Source organism: Lissotriton vulgaris, chromosome 6 (assembly GCF_964263255.1).
Source record: "Lissotriton vulgaris chromosome 6, aLisVul1.2, whole genome shotgun sequence".
Classification (NCBI taxonomy): Eukaryota; Metazoa; Chordata; class Amphibia; order Caudata; family Salamandridae; genus Lissotriton; species Lissotriton vulgaris.
In genome coordinates, this window is record NC_141694.1 from 1,461,607,580 (window position 1) to 1,461,626,027 (window position 18,448).

General features: G+C 37.9%; 1 protein-coding gene across 2 annotated transcripts in view; it reads right to left on the reverse strand.

Moving 5' to 3' along the window:
• Positions 1-18,448, reverse strand: part of MEIS1 (Meis homeobox 1) — a 162,194-nt gene that overhangs the window by 33,426 nt on the left and 110,320 nt on the right. The gene's annotated exons all lie outside the window — the stretch shown is intronic.

An 18,448-nucleotide genomic window follows, 5' to 3' on the forward strand; every position in this document is an offset into this window, starting at 1 on the left:
CATTGCATGACACAACACCCTTGTGCAAGGCAAACTCTGCTTCAGCATCCAAAAACAGAACTTCGTTTATTATTTGGGTGTGCTTATCACTCGTGCCCAGTTCTGTTATCAATACAATAACATTCACATTCACAAACCAAGTCTCTAATGCCTCACAGTGCTCTGCATGGCAATGAAATGCTGGGATCCTGAATGCAGGCCAGCCTGAGGTCAGTGAACAGCATATTTTGCCTGACTCCCACATGGCTGGTTTAGCCTTATCGTGAGAAATAGAAGCCAAATGCTGCCACGAACAAGATCACTTGAAGGTTTCAGCTAATTTGAGTGTCAACGTTTCCTTTAGAACCTTTATTTCTAAAACAAACTGCTTGAAACTCATATTGCATATTTTACATAAAGCAAAAGCAAAGTCGAATTTGAACTAAGTCCCAGAAAGAAGAAAACATGTCTAGTAAATAAATCTGATTTTCTTTCAAGAGAAATGTTAAAACGCCAGACTATTATCATGTTTGGAACTGTGGTATTTGGTTATCTGTGTGTCTAACACGCACACATATAGAACGCACGCACATACACACAAACAGACACACATGGGCTTCTAGCAGATGTTGAAAGCACACACTGACATCTTGCAGAAATAAATCCTAGCCTCTTCTTTTTGAAGTGTTTGCTAGCCAGTACTAAGCGAAGAGCAACAAACACAGTTTCCTACAAGCACTAATAAGATGCCAGCTAATGCCACAAACAAAGGATCGTAGCTGCAGAAAGGCTGTAGTCGCCTTCATGAATAGACAAAAACAAATCATGATTTGCATAATCTATTATGTTAGTTATTGAGGTGACCGAACACACAGCAGTTGCTTTACTCCCAACAAGCTTTCTGCTCATATTGCTATGTTTTTGTATAGATTTCAGTGACTGGAAAGTTTTATGAACTACATTCATAAAGTAAAGACAACGTCACAGAGTTGCTGTAGACTTATATGGCGATGCATGCAACATTAGGGAACGGATGGTGGCTACAGCGGTACTTAATGTAATTCACGCATAATACTGGACGGTGCATCTTCATGGCATCGTTCAAAGAAGAAGCATGAATTGCACATCAATGTACCTATCCTGATGTTGGTGGATTGGGAAATGGTTCACTCAGAAAGGGTGACTTTTGGAAAGGGGTCAATGAAGAGAGACTTATGCCAGGGAAGGACAACTTCAAATATAAGATGACATTTCTAAATGTGAAGTCAAATCCTATACTCATGAAACATGTCACTGAGGCAGCGATAGTGCACTGTCAAAAATGAGCGTGCAAGATGTACATGAAAAAACAGAAGGGAGAATAGAGTCCAAAATGTGCATTTCGAGGAAGAAAGCTGATGTCCCACGTTTTCCTTAAATAAAAGTGGATATTAAAAGTGGCAAGACACAAAAATGCACTCTGCCCATAGTGACAGTCTTATTTGTGGCATTTGAGCTTTCATGCACATTAATATGTTTAACATACCTAAGACATGCCTTACAATTTCAAGTTCAGAGTTTAATTTTACTGGTATGATTAGTATTGGTGATATTTCACATTTAGCACCTGACACAGCAAACATTGTGTTGCTAAAGGTGTACTAAAATCCAAATTCCACTGAATACAAAACACATTGCTGGTGAACATAAATGTTTTTCATAATAGTGGACGTGGGGGACCCCAAAGGTGTCACAGTGGTGGGTCTGTGGTGTACATACACAGATCGCCTTGTATTTGAGCAATGTGTCTTCTTTCAGGCAGATACAACAAGCTAAATACAGATGGACACTCAGTATGACATATAGTTTAAGGTGCCTTAAGCGGTCAGGTCAGTTTCATACGTTAGGAAGGGATCCGTCGGTAGTCGGCCGTTCGTGAGGCTCGATCATACCTTATCAAAAAATGTTCAAGCCATGAAGCAATGACTGTCTCTACACCGTCCCAGCAGAATCATTTATCTAACACAGATTATTTCCGTATCAGAGCGTTCTGATATAGAACGGGCGATTACATTTTTACCTATCAACAGATCCTTGTAATCCCTCGGTTGACTATAAAGATACCACAAGGAAAATTCTTTTCCAATAAGTTAACATGCGACACACTTGAGAGTGATGCTGCAATTCACAAACGATAAATACCTTCAGAATACACTCATCACCATTGAACCATACTAAAGTAAACGCTATTGTGTAAGAAATACAGACTTCCTGAAGAAGGCTCACGCCGAAACGCGTTGAATAAGAATGTGTTTCTGTATTCTATAAATTGTATTGATTTTTTTATATCAATTTTTTGTAGTAATATTTATGTCACATGTATAAGCACTTTGGCTGTATATATTCCTTGTCAGCTATTAATTTCACACAAACCAAAAAAATAGATGAAATAATAATAAATAAAATATAAAAATATAACAGGAACACCGACAGTGTCAATTGATCCATTAATACAACGTCTTCTTTTGCTCTTTTAAACAGGCACATAACCTGGTGCATTTATGCTCTCCTTTTCCTAAATACAGTTTCATACGTTACTACTGGGCCACTAAAGGGCTTACAAGAATCCATGTGAGCACAGTTTGGATCCAGCCTGTCACTGCAGTCTAATGCGACATGTGACCAATATCCTTACTCCAAGCTTATGACCAGACCTCAAAGCTCCCTCAATGAAGTGTGTGCCAGCGGCAGAATCCAAAGTCGAAAACTGATCCTGCAGTGATGCTACTGTACTCTGCATATGGACAAGCACTCTGCTGCATTCCTGCTGTAGTCTTAGAGCTTAGAGGGTTAAGAATATGAAACAACATTGGAGACATATGTCTTGGCTAGATGATTTTCATCTTGGGGGGATGTGAAAAAAACAGAGTGCTTCTATGCGGCAGTTATCAGAAAACATTGAAAGACAATAGTTGGCAGGAACTTACAGCATTGCATGGGTGCTACTGGCAATGATGCAGCAAGATGTATTCGGTCACAGTCAGTAAAGGTCTCCAGTTTAATGGCAAGATGGCAGAATGGTGTTTTTGGTGATCCAAAGAGTTACTCCTATCTGGGCTTGCCAAAGAGCAATTTGCCCTTTTCTAAGCACTCCACAGGCACAGTGCGATATTTTTACTTGCTTTCTTCCCCGCTGAATGAAGATATTTCAACGGATGCACCTTCTAATTGCAAAATTAATTCTAATACAGACCTTGGCCAGAACTGAACTCTGGAGTTCTTTCTAACCCTGAAGCTTCCTGTTCACTGAATTTGACAGGAGGCCATTTTAAACATTATTTCATTTTTCTTCCTACCCTTTCTTGATTGAAACTTCCACTAAACCAACATTTGCTTATACTAAAGAGCTTGACTGTAACATACATTTCAATTTAGGTTTGGCATGCGCTGTCTTGAGTGCAATTCTTTAACTTTACCATTTGTAAGAGACCTAATGCTGACTCTTGCCAACTGTAATAAACATGCAAGTTGCTGGTTTGACAGTTGTGGGCCTACTACACGGTTGAAGCTGGTTTCTAACTTCTCCAGGATCTTTAGTTCTACTAGAGTGCCTTAGATTAGAACTATGGATTTCCATAAGTAGCTATTGACACATTCCAGTATCCTAGATTCCTTTAGAGGACAACCTGCCTCCTCCCACATTTGCATGTCCTATTAAAATGAAGGATCTCTCTGAAATAACCACCTGTTCTCTATCCTCCACTCCCTCCACCATTTTCTAATTGAAGGATGATTCACTCAACCACAAGGTCATTCCAGTCACAGAACATTGCTAATCTTTCCAGCAAATCTAGCACAGAACTCCAACTTTCTGTACCCTTGCACCCACTCTAGTCCATAACGGCTGCCTCCAGAGTGCAACGTTTCAATATGGCTGCACTCACATTTGGGTAGCTGTCCCTATTTAAAAATATTGCCATCGTCATCATGAAAGGTTTGAAACACAGCTTTCTCCAAATTAGGAACCTTACTGCAAGATGTCACTCTTGCGTATCAGAGCTTCTTGAAGGATTCAATTTCTTGCCCAGCACGTTGGTTCTACTGTTGCAGCAAGGTCTTCACACGGAACCCTCAACAAATGTGATTAAGGACAGAATTTTAGTCTCAAATACCAATTTATGTGTAAAACTTCAAAACAATCTACATGTTTTAATGACATTTGTATTGCTTTATTAAAACAGTTTAAAATGTCATTCATATTAATTTCTCTGCAACCTTTCATTGGAAGAGGCTTTGAAAATTCTTTTTGCATTCATTTTTCTTGTGATCTGGTTAAGTAATTGAAGCAAACTGTGGCTAATTTTATCTAAAAAGCACTAATTGCTAAGATGCCTCTAGCTACTGGAAACAGGATTCCTGTCTCTGTTAAGCTATTTTCAATTATTCAGGACTCTTCAAAAATAGACAAGACTGGACAAATTGCACACCAGAATAATGGAGTCACTGTGAAAACAAAAGCAGAAAATGTATGAAAACAGGATCCCCTAAATACAGTACGGCGTGTTTCAGGTCATCTGATTCTTATTTTTTGGCCTAGTTATTAGCTCAGCCTAGCAGAAACTTTCAATTTCATGAAAAATCTATAATTGCCATAATCACATGAATGCCATGACTTCATGCGGCTAATCCCACTCATCCAAAAGTTCACAATGAGGTAGGCCTTTTAACTGAAACCCAATATGTAGAAAATATTTTAAATACTGTGCCTCCAAAACAATCTGCTTTTTGTAGGTAGAATGAGCAGCACTGCTTTCTGGGACAAAAAACATGACTCGACAAAGAAAGACATGCCGCATGTTATGTTGATAGATCAACATTTAAGGTCCACTGCATTCCCACACACAGAGTGAGCAAATTTGACACCAGAGGCAAGAACAACATTAAGCTACAAAAGGAATTGTAGGCAGATTGTTCAATGCTCATGGTTAAAGCAAAATAAATACTAAATTGCACGTTTTTTCCGTGGGAGAACTGTTGTGTTGCATTTTCTTTGCAATGGTATTTTCTATTCTTGTGAGAATGATTGTATATTGGGTAGAATTCAGTGCTTAATTTGTAAAATAATAAGCGCCAGGGCCCTGACCAGGAGGCCACTGCAGCTTGCACCACCCATTGCCCTGTCATCGCTGACAATGACGGTACCAAAACAACTACTAACCATCTCTCTCGCAAGCAAGTGTGACAGATCAGATTATTCCAGGTCCCCAAAGCTAAAAGACTGGCTGAGGAGGCAGGTATTAGTATTTTCTAATGTCTTTTATAGTCACAAACAACTGTTGTTCTGCTTATCTGTAAATTAGATGAGCAGCGCCACCATGTGGCAGAATGTCATAAGTGTGGTGATGACAATTATGTACGGTGCTGAGCAACAGAAACCAATTAAGTACGGTGCTGAGCACTGGAAACCACCGGCTCAAATTAAGCACTAGTTGAACTTAATTATTACATGCACTCTACAGGCCAAGAACTGAAAGAAAATGCCACAGTTCGTTGCCAAAACACCCCTTATCGATGCTTTCACTTGCACACTCATAACTTACCGATCCACTGTTCAATCAGTAGTGACTTAAGATATTTATTTTGCTGTGTACATTAGCTAGTATTATCATCTCTTAAAAGCTTAATTATTTCCAAACAATTGATCAAGACTGAAATTTGAGAAAGGATGTGCCTGGTCCGCTGGGAGAGCCGCAATGCATTAGGAGCTTAAACAGAATTACCCTTAGATCTTACAATAAGAATTAACGATTGGGACTTTATATAGGCCAGTGCAGTAGCAGTAATGCGCTTTCTGGAGTGCTATCCATTTGATCTGCATTAACACCTCAACAAGGACTGAGAGCCATAAAAGAGTGATTATGCAAGGCAATCTGACCCTCCTTTCCCAGAATCAATGCTGCACACGTGTATTAGGAGAAATCATGCAAGCTTGCCTGTCAAAATTTGAACGCAGGCGCGGATACCACTTAGACAAAAAATATATAGGAAAAGAAAGTTGGCGTAAGCTGGCAGTATGTGAGAAACAATTTGCGTTCAGAAGGGGAGGTCAGACTAGGAAATAAGCACACAAATCAGGAGTACAATATGAATGATAAAGAGGCGGATATGCTCTTTATATTTGTGAAATCACATGTGCAAAAATGTGCTTCCGTAACTGTTGTGAGAGATCTGCAGCCATTGTCCAAGATGGCGTCCAAAAGCCATCGGAAAGACAGCACAGGGCTGGCTGCGCAAAACCCATCTGAAAGACAGCACAAGGCTGAGAATGGTCACCAAGGCGGGTGCCCTGAGTAACCGACGAAGCTAAGAAACATTCGAAAGAGCAAAAATCAGTATGCAAGTGGTGGCTCCGAGTAGTCATCCTAGCACTAACAGAGAAATCAAAGTGGTGGAGTAGGCGGCTCTCTTTACATAACACGTTGTCTCTGCGGTCCTCCCATTCCAACTGCTTTGCGCCTTATTGTGCATCATTCTGTCACTGAACAAATAACTTTATTTAAACATTTTAGAGCTTCTATGAACGACAGAAGAAACACGCAAGTCGGTGTCAGTACAACAAACATACCCTCTACTGTAAATGCAGATGGAACCATTCCAACCTCTAATCTTAATGATACTCCCTGTTCAATGTACTCCTTTCCCCAAATGCTTGCCACTAGCTGCACACATGAATGCCAAGAGTGATACACTTTACTTTAATCTTTTTAACCCTGGTAAGCAAGCATCAATAACATTTACTCCCTCGCTGCCTTGCCCGCTGGGGAAGCTTATTGTGATGGGTGAAGAAAATGCAGGAATAATCCGGTACAGTGCAAGCTGCTGAGATAACTAAAGGCTAAGCTGCTCTCCTACTCCACAATCCCCACTAGATTAGTATTTATTGTGAAATAGACATGATTCCATACCAAAGGTGCAGAACGGCACAATAAAGTGGCATTCTCAGAATCGATTTTAGAGCAAAGTTTGGCATACTGAAAAGTCTGGCACGAGGCAAGAGCAAGCCAATTGTAAAGGGAACCGCTGCAGTACTAGCCTTCAAAAACATTGGTTTATGAAAATGTGGAGGAGGGCGAGCGCTATCATTAGGAGTAATGGCATGCATCCAATATGTTCCTAATCAGGCAAAGTTCTGTTGGAAGAACAGTTTTGGATGTTCTTTTATCCCTTTTCAGCAAGCCTGCCTCCTCCACGTCTTAGTTTAATGCATTCCTATAAAGTAACCTCGAACACAACTCTGGTATGCGATGGAGAGATACGTCCTTGAAGTCTGACATAGGCTCTCAAATGCATTTTAACCTTCACGTTCCCACATCTATTTTTCAAGTTCTGCACAGGACTGTTTCCCAGCTTTCATTTAAGAAATTGGTTCCATCATAGACTGTAATACTCCCTTTATTTTTGCTGTTGGCTCCGATCTTGGGAAATTTACATTACAGAACTAAATAGTTTTGCGGTTTGATAAAGGGATTGGCCATCAGAGGAGGAAACAAGACTACGTTAAGTCTAATTTAAAGTGTACGTAATTTAAAATGTTTTCACCACTGGCAGACAAAAAGGCAACCTCAAACTGCAAATGTAAAAGTACCACAGCCAACAGATATGTTCACATGTTTGTTGGTTTAAAACGTTACTTGTAAAAAAAAAATGCTTAGCATTGTCTTTCAGTTTTATGAATTCGGTTTAGTGTTGCAGTGAATGCTTTTCTGTCCCCTGACTGCACATTATCAAAGATGCACTTTGTGCCTGATATTTGCATTACAAAAGCAGTGCACAGCGTAGCCTAAGAACATAGCTTGAATTTATAGTAGCCAAGCCATGTATTTTAACACAAGCAACAATCAGTAGACTGGCTGGGTGTTTGCACCAGCGGCACTGCCAAAGAAACCCTGGAACTTCTTCAGCAAGTCAGAAGAATCTGCCCGCCTTTTTGAATATTCAAAAACGTAGTTTTAATCATAGCTGCACTCCGTGATTTCACTTTCCGTACAGGACATAAATAGCTCAGATACACAAAATTTTGATTCAAATATGTTACATATCTAGTATGAAATTAATTACCTTCCCTTATCCAGTTATAAATCGTTCTCTATTATATATCCCTATTCAAATCTCTCGAACTATCTCTCGATCTATCTATCTCTCGATCTATCGATCTATCTATCTATCTATCTATCTATCTATCTATCTATCTATCTATCTATCTATCTATCTATCTATCTATCTATCTATCTATCTGTCTGTCTGTCTGTCTGTCTGTCTGTCTGTCTGTCTGTCTGTCTGTCTGTCTAGTCAGTGTATACATTTATCTATCTAGGTATGTCTTCTGTCTTCACCTATGCTCCTTGTCTGTCTTGTCCAGTGTTCCTTGTTGATTCTTGCATAGTTACTACCTGGATCACTGTCGATGCTTGCTACAGCCAGGTACAGGAAAGAAGTCATAGGAGAATCAATTCAATCTTTTCCTGGGAGGCATCTGCCATGCTTCCCATTGGCAAACTGCGTAAATTAAATGTGACTTAGAAAGCCCAAGCGATTTGTCTTCATATTTTCCTGTATTGGTAGCACCCGGACTTACAAATGAAATATTCTTCCAAAAATGACGTTTTTCGCTTTCAGTAAATAATTTCTGTCATAAGTCACAAATATTTTCAAGCTCCTTGTAACTGTAATATATGCCAGTATCTATGTAACATGCACGGGGCTCTTGCCCATCTTGACTCTATCACAACAACAGAAAGAGACCTGTTGGGTTGGCAAGTAAGGAAACAACATTTTAATAGTGTGATCTGCCGTGACGTCACAAAGGGCACACCTCGCTCCCAAATGCGCGTGATGATCAAAATCAGAGCCTAATTTAAAACATATGCCAACAAGTCATGTGTTCAAATAACCCTGAAATAATGGGATTGGGGTTTTGCAGTGAACCGAACAACACTCACACGTGAGACCACCACAGGTCGAATCACAATTTGGTCTTAGGTGGTTTGGAAAGCCCCACCTAGACCATCAATAGCTCAGCAATGCCTAAGCACTGAAAAACATTCTATACAAACACCAAAAACATACTACATTATGAGCACACTCAGTATGTGTGAACCTCTAACGCATAAATACGCTACATACAATTAGGAGGAGACATCACATGGTGAACAGCACAGACAGTATTTACAAGCATTAATAACAAGGATTATGAGCGGGAAACTCAATATGTGAAGAGTAGAAAAACTGAACAACATAAGCTTTATGAGAACTTCAGTAAGCAACCTAACATCGCCCCAGGTCTTATATTGTGCTTAGTCACCTGTTGAAAACTATCCCCAGCTGCCTTGGCAAACTTCTGTCCTAAATTTCATAATGCAACACAGTACATAAAATGATGTTTAGTTACATAAGAAAAAAATTGGCCTGTTTAGCAGCACATCGTTAAACCATTAAAATAAAAAACAATTACATATTCTTAGCTGCACCATCGACCTTATCTCGAAAAGCTTACAATTTTAGCGGTGTTTCAGTGGAAAGAATGGAAGTGGTGCTCATAAAAGAAAAAAAAAACAATCTGAGGGAAATGCTTCTTTGTTAGTTGTGAAAAGATGTCCCGCCCACTCTTAGGTATTCACATTTCCTTTCAAGTGCACAAGGCAGCAAAAACAAATGAAGCCCAATGAATTATTTAAAGCAGAAAAAGGCAATGAAAAGATAAAAAAGTGAGACAGCCAATGAGGTTGGCTAATGCTCAGACAGAAGAGCTATATACACTTGCTGGTGTTAATTTCCCCACTTAAATTACAGTGATGTGATGCTATAGCCTCGTCTCATTAGGGATCATTGTCCCCAGTAGACAGCGGTGTTTAAGAGGGATGCTTGCTGTTCCACACCTGCTGCTCAGGTTGCTATGTGATAAAGACTGCATACAAACAGTGGGACTGAACTTACTGGACTGCAACTGATGAGCCTGGGCTAATTCGGGGGTGATTATGTAGTTTACTGGACCACTAAACCTCTTTAAGCTTGTAATTACTGCCTATTTGAGTAAAGAACATTCAAAGGCAATTCGCTGCATCATGGCTGCCACAGCTGGAAGCAGGCTGCCAGCAGTCTGTGGGGACATTACAGTCTGCAGGGATGGGGATTCAAGGCTGGTTGGCAGGTAGCAAGAGCAGTGTAAGAGGCCCCAGCGGCCAACAGGGTTCACAAGACAGCTCACCCTTTCCATCAAGCACTCCTTTCAAGTTGCTGCAACAGCAAAGGTATTTGGGAACCAAAGGTAAACTATGGGAACAGCAGCAAATGGCTTTCATGTTTTGAAACAGGCGCGACTAAAACATATTTTTTTTTCATAAATGCTCCAAGATCAAGATCAATATGCCACTGCATAGTCTGCAAAGCTACACAGTATCAAATGCTCATACACCAAGGTAGCACCAGAGGCGCAACTATCAAAGTGCAGAAGGGGCAATGACACCAGGGCGCAGGAGTGCGAGGGGGCGACGGGAACTGTCATTTTGACTGTTTTATCCGACCAAATTGAGTCTAGAGAAGCCTATTTCTTTCTTGAATGAAGGCCTATAGCACACTTGCTGCACCACTGGGTAACTAAGGGTTCGTCGTGTTTATCTCACCCAGTCTGTTTCTGGGCTTTTGATGTGTCAGGCTCTACCTAGCTTGCCTAACAGTTTGTCATTTTCAAATTCTAGGAAGGTACCTCCACAGAGACACTGGTTAAGCTGTTTTTACAGCAGTATCATCGAGATCTTAAAAAAACATAACAATAAAGCAAACAGGTCCAGTGCTAGATTTAGTTAGTGATTGGTTGCATTGTATAAAATCCATGTAAACTTGTGTGCTATTTATGGATTGGGTTATGTGTCACAGAAACGTCCACTTGATTCACTTTTTTGAGTGTGAATGTATTTTAATTGAAATTTCACATTAAGGTATCTGATGACTCAGAGACTGGGTTATTGATCCACTTTACAGGTTTTAAAAATAAGCCTCTCAAAGGGTTGTAATATAATATTATCCCAAAGAGATCAGTCCAATGACTTTAAGTCATTTAAGGTGAAGAATATTAGATGAACAGAACCTATCTTTATTTCAGCCTCCATCTGACTTTGGCATGTAAATTTGCGAAAATTCCGATTTATCGGAAAGAAATCTCAATGAAATTTCGAAAATTCTAAATATCTGCATGCAGAATGGTTTCACAATACTGATAAATTGTGGTATTTATCAATCCAAAAGTGAAAATTGCACAATTGTTCAGACAAATGACCCAAGAGTTTTGTACATTCAAGGCGCATACTGTAGATGTTACATGATTCAATATGTTTTTCACTCATGGCATTAGATCAAACGAGGGTCTGATAAAAAAAGGTATATTATAAAAAAATATTCAAATCGTCCGTTCCAGTATTCAGTGATACATGTGTGAACATGGATCACGGGTCCATAGTAATGTAAATATGAAACTGCTTATATGCCAATCACAATCATCAACACAGTAGAATCAATTTTTATAAAGAAACTAATTTGGGGGAACAAGAATTCAAACATCACATTGCAAAAGATCGATATTATTATCTTTGATTAGGTTTATAGTAGTATGAAGTCAGGAGCATGATGATGACACTAATTAATATAGCATCACAATTTTCAGTTGTTAAAATGTTGAAAAGTATTGCTCAGTATAGTAAATAAATTTAAAGGCTTTAGACAGTTTAAGGAGTGCAGATACTGGATTATGAAGGAAGACACTATTTAAAATAGTCAGAGTTATCCTTTCACATGTACCACCTGATAAAATACATTTACTTGTAAAAATATAGTTAAATATATGTCAAGAAGTTTCTAAAAAGGATAAATTGAGCATATTTTAGAAGACAGGGCAACTCAAAATGGAAGCTCATAATTTGTTGTTGAATCCTCCTTGACTCGTCTCCATTCACGCCTCAGGTCTGGTTCTGATGTGACAAACAATCCCTACGTCTACATCCAATCTGGAGATGTAAGCACATAGGCCCTGTCAGGTTGACATATTATTCCTATGATGATGTCAACGAGTATTAATGTTCAATTATCTGTCCTAGAAATAACCCTCGCCTAAATACAGTGTGAAGCTGCATGTTTGGCATAGCGGTAATGCAAAAGACAAGTTCAAAAATGCCTGCAAAAATCCAATAGCAGTGAGTGGGCTTTTCAATATCATAATGACATTGCCTTGCGGTCTAAAACAAGGGACTTTAATACGTCTTTTTTTTTGCATAGGGCCTTGGGAAATTTTTCTAACAACCTATTTGCACGGTAGTGGTCTTTGAAAATAAGCAAGCTTGACACCTCGAATTTCAGTATTCCAGACAGACCGTATATATCTACAAATCTCAATATGAACTTGCTAAGTTGAGGGACAATTAATATGTATTGGAAGTGGTCAGTCAATACCAATATCCTCCAATTCAAAGAATAATGCTTAACTTGGCACAAAGCTATGCATGTCGACTCCACACAAAGTTAATATAATTTTGCTATTGAATAAGAGTAGGTGAATGCCTCCATCTCCTAAAACACTGCTAACGTAACTGTCAACTCATAAGTTCCACTTCATTGATTTCTAAAATATTATAAAAATATGTAATTGACATGCTATAGCAGGGTCAAAAAAAGCATTCTGTTTTAGTTATGGCCAATTAAATTACAAATGACCATATTAAGAAATGGCACATTGTTTACCAAGGCAAGCAGCTAGCTGAGAAACTCTACAAGTTAATCTGCTGAATTAAAAAGTGTGGTCTTATTCTATACCAAGAATACATCCTCCTATAGTTGGAAAGTCAGTGTCATTTGTTTTGAAAACCAAAGCAAAACTGCGACCTCCTCATTAGCTCTACCTACATAAATATTGACTCAAAAATAAAGTTAGACCATAATATCCTGGTCAAAATATCTTGACTACATAAATCTTCTAGGTAAAAGTATCAAAGGTAGGTGTATACTTTTTTACACTTTTTTACAATATTGAAGTTTAAAATATAATTGACGATAATTCCTTTTATTCCATATTATGTTATTTCATTATCTGTATTCTTGTCAAATATATTTTTAATTTTGTAAATAACATAGTCATGTATAATTATTTATTTGGGTTATTGGGTTCAGTGGGGTTTGCTTTTTACATTACATATTGATATGAACTAATTAATTTCATACGTGTATTTCTATATTTTTTACATGTTTAATGAAGATTTGCATAATTTGATATTGATAGATTGTTGGCATATGTTTTATTTTTCTTTTGGGTTGTGTGGAGGATGTTGTAGAATATGTGGGTAGTGTTTTAGTAAATAGTTCATAGTTAGGTAAAACTTTTTTTATAATAACAGATTATATAAATTTTCTTTGATAATTACGTTATATTGGGGGATTTGAGGATAGGCTTTTTAAAGGATTATTTACACCTTTAATTGTATTTCTGGTATATTTCTAAATGTGTAAGTATATTTTTATTTTTTGTAAAATAAAATCTATATTTAGGTTTTTTTTACTATTTAACTTACATTTATGAAATACGTTTAATGATATTTATATTATTTTGGTGTTTTGTGTCTGAAAAGGGCAGTGTAGGAATTTTCCCAAATGTCTGTTATACTAGAATTAGAATATTGAATCTGACACAGACATTTCCCCCACCACCAATGTATTTACTTTCTCCAGTGCTTGCTAGCTTGGATGAAAAAAAATCTGTTCGCTCTCTCCCAAACAGTGTAGGCATTTTCCACAATGTTTGTTAGACTGGAGTCAAAAAAGTGAATATGATCCTCCTAATGTATACATTCTCTTCAATGGTTGTTAGAATGGAGTTTCCCTAATTTGTGTAGCATTCCTTGATTAGTTTTTACTAGTTTATTTTTAAATTATTTTGGATTGGAATTAAGTTAATATACAATACTTTAATTTAGAAGTTGTTATGTTATGTTGAGTACATTAATTTAAATTACAATTTTATAAATTTTGTATTATATATTTTTTAATTACTTCCTCCTTACATTCTTTTGGTATTTTACAAATATAATTTTTGCAACATATTTCAAAATGATGGTTGTATGAATTTAATGTGTTTATATTTTACTTTAAAAGAAATAATACACTTTATGTTGCATTTTTTCTTTAATATATATCAATGATATTATATATTTAAATGTAATAAGTATTTTTAATTTGTTTGCATAATGCATATATTGTACTATAATACTAAATGCTATTTATTTGTTGATAATATTTTTAGGTTGTATCCATTATATAAAAACAAATCTGATAATAAATACATATATATATATATATATATATATATATATATATATATATATATATATATATATATATATATATATATATATATATATACACACACACACAAGAGAAGCAGAGACCTCTGGGTAGTTCCCTGCTTCTCTTTTGCATAATTTATGCATCACTCTATGCCTGCAAGGGTGTTCTTGTGTGTGTGTGTGTATATATATATATATATATATATATATCTATCTAAATATATATATATATATATAGAATCCAATCCCACCTTACAGTGAAAAACGGGTCCGACACATGCTCAGTGCTGACAGCTAGATTTACATATATGTGATCAAGTCCCCTGTGAGGGACGAAACGCGTCATGGCGACCATGGTCAGGTCGGAGCAACAGGAATAAATAGCCAACTGTAAAGTACTTACTGGGTCCGTGCTCTTTCTTCAGCCGACAAAGTGAGCGAGAAGGGAAGGAGTTGTTTTGTGTGTATATATATATATATATATATATATATATATACATATATATATATATATATATATATATATATATATATATATATATATATATATATATATATATATATATATATGCACTCCAACTTGCCTCCAAATGCGCGTGCAGCGCAGACAGGTACGTGGACCACAAAATCAAAACGCCAGAGCCAGTCTTGGAATATTATCGTGATTTATTCCATTTCGTGATAAAAGGGTGCAAGCCTCGTCAAGCGCGTTTCGGGCACCGGCTGTGCCCTTGCTCACTGACAATTGTCAGGACACATCCACATCTTTAAATACATGATTATGAAAAACGCGCCAAGCAGCACAATAATAAACATAGACATAGGACTCAATCTTTTAAACTTGTAAGGGTTCATGTAAAATGATGTCGCTATTTTGGAACGGGACTCTACGTATTAAACTTTGCCTATTCCCATGATAACTTAACACATAATGACATTACATAAAAAAATGATACACAAATGATTTGGCACATATTTTTTGCCCAACTGTGCATATTTCGATATTCGTCAGTCAATCATAATACCGAACATCTGCAATTTGAAGTGCCTGAATACTTGATAATGCAATTGCCTTCATATAGCCGCTAAAAGTAGTCCATTAATATGCTACTTATATAATATTATATACCTGATTTCATAACAAATCATACCCTAAACATAACGGGTACTAATACCTAGTAACATTGTCCATAAAGTACAAAGTGCTTCAATTGATAATACAAAATGTAAACATTCGACTAATACAAATAGATTCATACAAATCTATAAAAAGTGCGAAGTGCTATGTAAACAATTACTCTGTAAACATTATGTTATGACATGGAAAGCGGTTCTTTTCTTTACCTAATAATCATGATTCACAACTTCAGATTTGTTGATATGATCGCAGAGATGTTCGAACAGATGTCATTATAACGCCCAAATGCGCTCATTCGTCTTCGCATAGAACCCTTAAAAATATCTCATGTGTGTTAGTGCTGCTGGGACACTATACAAGTATGTATATAAATAAAAAAGTGGAAGAGTACCGAGAGGCCATTCGAAAAGGTTTGTAAAGGAAGACTTCCCGAAGACAGTTCCTATACTCAAGTGAAAGTGCTATCGTGAAAATTGAAAATTAAAAACATGTCAGAAATGACGACATATCTAAACAAATTCTCAACCTGCTCCTGCTGTGATCCAGGATCATATGTGTTGCTCTAGTGAGGATGACAGTGGCCCATGCATCTACACTCCAAGCCTGGAGTGGATTTACAGAAAGTTATGGATATTCTCCCCCATGTTCAGCCCCCGGTGCTTTGCTATTGAGCTTAATGATATATTTAGACTCCAGTTGTCTAAGCTTTTTGTCCATATCGCCCCCTCTTTTGGACTGCGCGACCCCATCTATCACAAAATAGGATAGCTGTGACAGGTTTTTATGTGTTGTCGCAAAATGCCTGGCTACTGGATACGATTGATCTGTATTCACAATAGCTCTAATGTGTTGAAGGATGCGAACGTGGGCTGGATGTTTAGTACTGCCCACGTAAGCCAGATTGCAACTACACTTCATCGCATACAGCGCATATTCGGTGCGGCATGTAAAGTGGGCCCTGAGGGTTACCGGGGTTTTCTCGAATGGGGTATTATAAGTAGTGGTATTGACCCCAAATGTACAAGCCCTGCATGAGCTGCATTTGTAGAATCCCTTTTGAGGGGACATCCAATTGACAGATTTTTTTAGTCTCTGGACTGCTAGTAACCAGTTCATTGCTCATTGAAAATGAACGTCTAAATGTGATGGTGGGAGTCTTGGGCATGATCTCCTTTAACACCTGATCTGTCAAAATGATGGGCCATTCTTGTCTCACTATTTTAGTAAATTGTTTGGCCTGACAGCTATATCCGGTGATAAGTCTCATAGGTTCTACTTCTGGACCTGATATTACGCTTTCTGCCATATTCCTATTGGGATCGAGGAGAGCTAGACGGTTTAATGTGTTAGCTTTCTTCATAGCTTTATCAAGTTTCGCTGGACTATATCCCCTAGCAATGAGTCTGTATTTAGCTTCTAGTTGTTAATGGTCTCTGTGTATGGATGTACTGCATGTTCGACGTATTCTGAGGAATTCCCCATAGGGGATACTGGCAATGGTATGGCGAGGTGGAAGCTACCTGCGTGTAGAATAGAATTTCCCGATGTGCACTTTCTGAAAAGACTAGTGACTATTTGATTGTCTTGTACAGATACATGCACATCGAGGAAATCAGCTTCGGTTTTGCTCATTTCGGCTGTGAACTTTAAATTAAGCTGGTTCTCTGTGATTTGATCAACAAAGTCCATTGCCTCTTGCATCGTACCTTGCCATAGCATAAACACATCATATATGTATCTCCAGTATTTTAAGAAGTGTGTGGACCAGAAAGCGGCAAATTGCACCCTGAGGACATGTTCCTCCCACCAACCTACGTGGAGCCACGCGTAGCTGGGGGAGAAACATGCCCCCATTGCCACTCCCCTCAGTTGTTTATAAACTGTGTTGTTGAATAAAAAAATTTTATTATTCAAACACTTCTCAATAATTTTTAGCAACATGCAATTGTGTTGGTACATCTCAACTGGTCTCTCTCCCAAAAATATTTAGTGGCCTTAATGCCATCTGTATGGTCTATGCTTGTATAAAGCGTTGCAATGTCCATGGTGATAAATATAAGATTGTCAGACCAAACACATTGATTCAATAAATAAAGAAAATCAGTCATGTCCTTTAAGTAGGTCGGTAACATTGTCGCAAACTCCCGAATATGGAAGTCTATATACTTTGAAGTGTCTCAAATAGGATATTGATAGATGATACAATTGGCCTACCTGGAATGGGGAATTCTTTTTTGTGAACTTTCGGAATAAAGAAGATGTTCGGTATAGTGGGATGCTCTTTCCATAAAAATTTGTGTTCGTCCCTTGATATTAGCCCTTCACGTATCCATTGATTCAAGTAATTTTTGTATTGCCCCTGGATATTAGTCACTGTTTTGATATCCAATTTAGCATAACACTGTTTGTCGTCGAGATGTCTTGAGGCTTCCTCCATATATTTCTTCTTGCCCCATACAACAATCTTACCTCCTTTGTCAGATTGATTGACAATCAGTGCATCATTATTTTTCAATTTTAGCATAAGGTTTGAATATTGCTTCATTCTCGCACTAGGAGGTTGAAGTTTTTGTGCAGTTTTCATTTGCAAAAGCTTAACTTCTTCTGTTAAACGATCCGCATAAATATCAATAGCATCTCGTGGCATGCTGGGGATGAACGTAGAAGGTGCTATGAATGGACTACTGGAAGGTTGTCCCACATAAATACCCTCCCTTTCTACGATATCTTGAGTGCTCTGAAATGAATGAATGAAATGAAATTTGATTTGTAGAGCGCATGGTTGCCCGAAAGCGTCCCAGCGCTTGCTTAGGGAACCCGTCCTGGTATTCTCCTGCGAGATAACCCATTACTGGGCATCCCCAAGGTGAAAGCCAGGCATCCCGCTGCAAGGGGCCCTTGTGGAGATTAAGCAAGCTATTGCCCAGAGTTACTGAGTGGGACTCCATGATTGGAATAGGCACCGAGGCAA